A 7,705-nucleotide genomic window follows, 5' to 3' on the forward strand; every position below is an offset into this window, starting at 1 on the left:
CTTGAATCTGATATGGGCTTCAACTGGTAGCCAGTGGAGAGAGATGAAAAGGGGTGTCACATGAGCCCTTTTGGGCTGTTGGAAGACGAGGCGTGCTGCTGCGTTCTGAACCAGCTGGAGTGGTTTGATAGCCTTTGCAGGAAGACCAGCAAGGAGAGCATTGCAGTAGTTCAACCTTGAGATTACCAGGGCCTGGACAAGGAGTTGTGCCGCATGCTCAGTGAGATAGGGTCTAACCTTTCTAATGTTGAATAAGGCATATCACCATGACCGTGTTGTCCTTGCAATGTGATCATTGAAAGAGAGCTGTTCATCAAATATGACTCAGAGGTTCCTGGCTGTTTTGGAAGGAGTGATTGTGGCATTGCCAAGTTGGATGGTGAGATCGTGTTGCACCGTGGGGTGTGCCGGAATCACGAGTAGTTCTGTCTTGGCATGGTTCAGCTGGAGGTGATGCTCTTTCATCAAAGCTGAGATGTCTTCTAGGCAGGCTGTAATGCGAGCTGCTACAGTGGTATCGTCTGGGTGAAACGAGATGTAGATCTGGGTGTCGTCAGCATAACAATGATATGAGAAGCCATGTGCCCGTATGATGGGTCCCAAGGATGTGGTGTAGATGAAAAAAAGCAGCGGTCCACATACATATACACACATACATACAGTACATACATACAAACATACATACATACATACATACATACACATACATATACATTGCTATGACGGGTTCAGTATAAGTAGTATATATGCGGGTCATAGTGTCAAAATGATTGACAGGTGTGATTGATGGGGTCATTGTCCTTCGTGGAGGGGGGTTGGTGGTGTTGAATTACTTCCGGACCACCCACGTTGCGAGGGACTGCCCACTTTGCGTTGACCTTTGACCGTATCCGCCCCTTAGTGTGGTACCGCCCACGTCGCGTTGAACTTTTGACCGTGCCCTCACATCCCATTTTTCCGGGGCATGTATTAGGGCATGTTTTAGGATGTATTGCTACATATCTTTAGCATGAATGAAAATATGTAATTTAAAGGAGATGATGAGATCATTATTAATACGCAATCATTGGTTATTTAAACACCATTTAAAAATAATAATGAATAAGACAACAACTACACAAACACTGTTTTAAATGAACAAACAGGTTTAAATGAATAATCGTGTGATTAAATAAATAAATAAAGCATCTATTAAATAAGTAAAGAAGTAATTATATAATGTATTCAATATATGAGAGAGGAAAGGCAGAGAGGCCATGCAGATTACCTTATGTTTTTCAGAGTTTTCACCCAGTCTATAACATTCCAGTGAGAGGTGTCCGCACCAAGGCTCGTAAATTTGTTTTGAAAGAGGAGGATTGTAACCGGGTGTATTTCAACTTGTTTTCGACCTGTAGGTGACAGCGTCGGACGTTTTAATCGGGTACGATTTGTTTTACGTCCATAGCGTGAAATTTGATTGCTACCAGCTCGGTTCAAGACAGCAAAGCTTTGTTTAGGAATAACAACTGTTCCCCACCTGGCATCAGTAGATCACATGAAACAATGCGTGATGAATCGACCTGTGCGTTACAAGCATTCTATGGGTCAAACTCATCTTTAATCTCGCTATATCTCTCTAACTAATCAGACAAACAACTCGTCACTAACATTCTGAACATATCCGGGTTTAAAACGAAATGCTAAAACATACGCTTTATTAGTCATTATCTGTTTTGTTTAAACACACATCTTGAAAGGAACGCATGATCAATAGCCCATCTGTTCGTGTTACATGCATTTTCCATAGAGCAATGGCTCCATCTTTTGGCTGTGCAATGTCATGACTTCACGTATTTCGCTACAGTCTATAAAAACGAACTCCCTCAAGGATTCTGGCTCATTTCCAAAGCTTTTCTGACATACATACATACAGTGTTTCCGAGAGAATTTCAACAATGGAAAACTACTGTAAGTGCTTTTTTTATCATCAGTGCAGTTGAATGAATGAATGAATCATTGAATACTGACTATTTAAATTATGAATACGTGACTTGTGATCTGTCAAATGAGCATGCCATTCTTTTTAAATATCCGTAATCTTGCCAAGATGCTGTCGACACACTAAAAGTGTTTTTATTTTATTTTTTAATAGAATATAATGATTATAACTGTGATTCCGATTTTGTTTCTAATGTATTGACGCAGAGTGATGACGTACAATTCAACGGACGGTTAGAATGCGGTAGTTTTCATTTATGTGGATCTAAAACGCCCTTATTCTTTTGATTAAAATATGTGCTTTAAAATAGTATTTGATTTGTCTACGTAAGCGATCAACCAACCGCTTCAGACATCGTATTATAACAAAGTAATTTGTTAAAAACATTATGATTTGTACCTCGAGTATGAATCGTAAATTATTTGCGTGATTTTTTTAATAGGAATTGTCTCGCAGGTTCAAACAATTACGATCAAGATGAATTTGTCAACATTGAACAAATACGTAAGTTAAATCTTTTTACACGTGTTTGTCGAGCAAAAATATATATATGTTTATATTATGATTTTTTTTTTTTAAACCAATGCTGAGTCACTTTTCTATAAAATAATCGCATTACAAAACTATGTTATGTTTTCGATAGTGAATATGGGACAGGACACCGCTTCAAATCAAGGTACAATATCCTTTTCTTATATCATCATATTATATATATATATATATAAATTAGAAAACATTACGCCATGTACGGATGTTGGAACCCTGCGTAACATCCGTATGTGACGTAACATCCGCATGTGACGTAACACTATGCTACGGCATGCCCTAATACATGCCCCTGAAAAATGGGATGTGAGGGCACGGTCAAAAGTTCAACGTGACGTGGGCGGTACCACACTAAGGGGCGGATATGGTCAAAGGTCAACACAAAGTGGGCAGTCCCTCGCAACGTGGGTGGTCCGGAAGTAATTCAACACCACCAACCCCCCTCCGCAAAGGTCAATGACCCCATCAATAATACCTGTCAATCATTTTGACACTATGACCCGCATATATACTACTAGTATAGATAGACAGCTTCTAGCTGTGGGATACGGCACAATGCAACGCGACAGCGGTCCCGTCTGGTGAATAGCCTACAGTCACGGCCTAAAGACTGCGTCAGTGAATCTCTGTCAGCAGCTCACCAGTATTAAGTTCTCTTTCGTGCTTAAAGAAACCACGCAAGATTATATCAGAAAGCCGTAATTTCGTCAGCACAGACTTCAACGTGTTAAAAAAAATCCTAAATGAATGAAAAGAGTTGTGATAATAGGAACGGGCATTAGATCTGCATGCGGCAGCTCTTAAAGGACCACATTCTTAAACCTACTACTGTGACTCATGTCGTTAATGTTAATAAAAGAACAAAAGAAAAAGAAGAATTCAATGTGTTTTGTAGCTTTAATTCAATTTTTGTATATTTCCTACTTGTTAGAAAGCTCTCAATTATACTGTACTTCAATGCTGAAGGGATAATTAATGTTAAAATGAAGAAAAAATAATCAATTTAATGGAGACATCAGTTTGTACAACCCATTCAACCACTGTGGAACACTCAGTATTGCACATAAGAGTTGTAGACACGAGGACATTGTGCAAATGAAGATATACAGGGCAGGGAAGATATGTCTGGGCAGACAGCATAAATAGCATAAAACCTGCTTTAAAGTGAGGAGACAGTAGACAGTCTGTAGAGTGATTCTGACAATACGCAAACTGGTATGGATCTAGCGTGTTCGGGAGGCTAGACTTTATGCGGTACATGACTAACCTCTCAAAGCACTTTATCATGATTGACGTCAGTGCTATGGGACGGTAGTCATTCAGGCCGGTCACAGGTGAGTTCTTTGATACTGGAATGATGGTGGTGGATTTGTGGGGACAACTGCCTGGCTCAGTGAGGTGTTGAAGATATCTGGTAGGACATCTGTCAGCTGTGCAGCCCAGTCTCTCAGTACACAACCAGGGATGTTATCAGGACCCCCAGCCTTCAGTGGGTTAATCCTAGACATGATAAAATAAAAGAAATTATGCAAATCGACTGATCTACATTCGTACATACTAGAAACAATAAAAAAGTAGTCTGCCAATATTTAAATTTAAAATTCCTTTACAAATTTGACACTTTACAAACACTTGCAATTCATTTGTACATTTTGTACTGTTGAATGTTTTAATTGTACGTAGAAAATTACCCAATAAAAGAAAGTTTCTGTCTTTTTCGAGAATAGGAAAAGAGTTTTCATACACATGAGAAAAGAATAAACATCCTACAGGACTTCTACAGGAACGTACCCTGTTCTGTGGGTTTTTCATTCCGTCCAACAGGATTCCTGCACATGGAACTATTATCCTTCAGGATTCCTGTAGAGTATTTTTGTAATTAAGTATGTAACGTTACAACACCTAAATGTGTTTAACTCTAGTAGAAAAATTTTACTTGAGGCTTTCTTTGTGTATTTTCCTTGTTGAAATCAACAAAATAAATGTCACGTATCCAGTCTTGTGTTCCCCTTTTATTGTGGACTTTTAAGTTAATTCCTGTCATGTCCATGTTTGTTGTCCTTTGTAGTTTTCCTTGTCCTTGTTAGTTTCTATGTTTGTTAATTTATTTTTAGGTGTTCCTTGTTATCCCACTTGTTACCCTACGTATATAATCCCATGTGTTTTAGTAGTCAGTCGTTGTTGATGTCATGTTCTGTTTTTGTTTGATTTTGCCTTGTGTTTGAACTTCTGTTTATTTTTATTAAAAAGCTGTTAGCAAGTGGATCCAGCCCCAGACCTCTTTGTTACAAAATACCAGGAGGCTTGTTTCCTCACAAAATTCCGCAAGGACAGCTGGTTCACAGTCAAATTGTCACCGTCAAGTCCAACATATTTGTATTTCTCCTACTCCCTAACAGAATCTGCCTCCCCCCTCACGTCTAAATAGCTAGACCTTACACAAGACAGATAATTACATGTTGTTATATGACACATAAAGGATGCAGACGAATCTGACAATGAAAGAATGTATACAAGTGTAAATGAGTAATGTCACATTTTCAAAACAGGTAAAGCCTTGATCCTGCAGAAAGATGGTCAAAGTATTGCAAGTGTAGCATTTATTTCCATTGTGTTATATTTACTATAATATGCAATACAATATAAATCTATGTGCAATAAGTAAAGATCTGTTTGAAACTAATTTTGTTTAACTTTGTTTCACATTGTTGACATTCTTTCCGTCCAGTACATTGTCTCCCTGCCATATAAATGTATTGTGATATCCAGGCCCGGATTAAGAACTCAGAGGCCCCTGGGCACAAGTGTCTTATGGACCCCCCATACACACACATGCGCACAATAAAGTTTTAAATTAGCCTAGGGTACTATGTGTATGAAACACATATGTTTCAGGATTACAGGATTACATTGACAAGTTACAAACTATGATCACAACCTGAAGGACAACATCAACACCTGTACACATCCTCATCATACAGGATTTACAACAAGATTGCAACAAGGCCTTCCTGGACCAGCAACAACAATATTAAGACCTTTCCCTTCATACTGTAACTCACTGGCATATTCAAGCACACACTACCACACCTCAACCTTTTAATTCAGTTCTATCAGATTCTTCCATAATTCAACACAAACATGCCAGATTCACAAAACTGTTCTTAAGAGAAAATATAAGAACTTTCTTCAGATAAATTACATTAAGTTCTTAAAAATATTCTTAAATGCAATTCTAAAATATTTCCATCTTCATTTTTTAAGTACTGTATTATAAGTATTCTTTAGCATGTATATTATGACATCATCATATATTTTTTTTAAACATTTTGCAATGTATGTAAAAGCATTTTACTTTGGATTATCTAATAACGAAGGCTAAATATTGGTAAAGTAAGGCAGTTACTGATCAACATTATATCAATATAAAATAATTCACAATTGGCAAGGAAACACCACCAAAATGTAAAAAAACCTCTAATCTTTTAAGATTTAAGACAGCCGCGAGGGTATATCATTATATTTACAACAATGAAATCGTTCTCATTGACATATTTTCAGTTTCTGTTGTCAGTTCATGACGCGACATCATCTAACAACTCACAATAAAAAGCGGTGATTTCGACTATTTGTTCTTTCACACAGCCTCATGGTACCATGTGCATATTTACCGACGAACTTTGTTCATATTTATATATCCAAACAGCAGTGTTGTAATGTAACGAAGTACAAATACTTCGTTACTGTACTTAAGTAGAATTTTCACATATCTGTACTTTACTTCGTTATTTATATTTCTGACAACTTTCACTTTTACTCCATTACATTTCTTAAATAAAATGTGTACTTTTACTCCGATACATTTCTCCTAACCATCTTCCTTACTCGTTACTACAAATTAAAGAATTTTCAGAAGAAATTTGAATTGGTGACGTAATGCCTGTTTGTTGTCATGTCAACCGCCAAGCACGAGGAAGTCCTGCTTGTCCGGGCATGTCACATTATTGATGCCATCATGGAAGCACCTGCTGCAGGCTCTGCTGCTAACGTTACCACTCTGGTAGCAGATGACGAGCATCTCGACTTGGCGAACTTGGTGAACTCCGTGGTGGTGACCAAGATAACGTTACACACCCGTGGCTGTATTTGCAAGAAATATTTTTGTACATTGGAGAGAAAAATTCTTTCTAACGGATTAAGTGTGGGTTTACATCACTCTGGTTTTATTCGCATTTTGAAGTTTCGCATCAGAAACGAGTGATGGAAACGCCAAATTTAGAATTAAAAACTCTAAATTCGCAAAAACGTTTTTACGCTCGCTTGAGGTGGTTTTTCATTTTTGCGAAAGAGGGTAATGCGAATAATGGGAGATGGAAACGCATTTATAAATTCCTCCAAAAAGTCACGTAACTGCACTATGAGACGGCCGGTGTAACCTGACTAACTAGAGTAATGATCTTGTGACACAGCATCAGAAATGTTGTGATGGTCATTCTTAAACGACTGAGCAAAGTCGTGAAGTATTTCTGTAATTGCCTCTTAGAATTGTCACGACTGTGTTTCCCGAACAGCAGGCATCCACAAAAGCACCGCATTTATTGAGTTTCCTAATCATCTGTTTGCGCAAATATTATTATATATGAAAACTATTATATTCAGTGGCTTCTCTTACTTTTCTTGCTGATATTTAGTGCCAGTTTATTAGGTTGACTAGTTGGATGGAAACGGTGCTTATTTGCAAATGTTTTATGCGATATTCCAATTTTGCGCATAAGATAAATTCGCAACTTTGGATGGTAACCAAAGTGGGTTATATCCCATGGGTTATATCTGGGCGACATGGGCTCCACATGGGCATGGGATAAAAAAGGGCAAAATATATGGGCCCCATGTGGGATTACAAATGTGGGTCCCATATAGGTTTGCCCTTATGGGACCTTTATGGGCTGCATGTGGGCACACGGATTTTATGCTTTAAATACATAATACGCCTTTAAACTCCTTTAAATGCGTACATTTGAACATTTGTATGTGGGCCCCATATGGGTTTTATCTTGTCGATATGGGCTGCACATGGGCATGGGTTTAAGATGGGCAAAACATATAGGCCCTGTGTGGGATACCAATATGGGTCCCACATAGCTTTGCCCATATGAGACCTTCATGGGTTCCAAGTGG

The sequence above is a fragment of the Triplophysa rosa genome, unplaced genomic scaffold (genome assembly GCF_024868665.1).
Source record: "Triplophysa rosa unplaced genomic scaffold, Trosa_1v2 scaffold23_ERROPOS4800000, whole genome shotgun sequence".
In the NCBI taxonomy this organism is placed as follows: Eukaryota; Metazoa; Chordata; class Actinopteri; order Cypriniformes; family Nemacheilidae; genus Triplophysa; species Triplophysa rosa.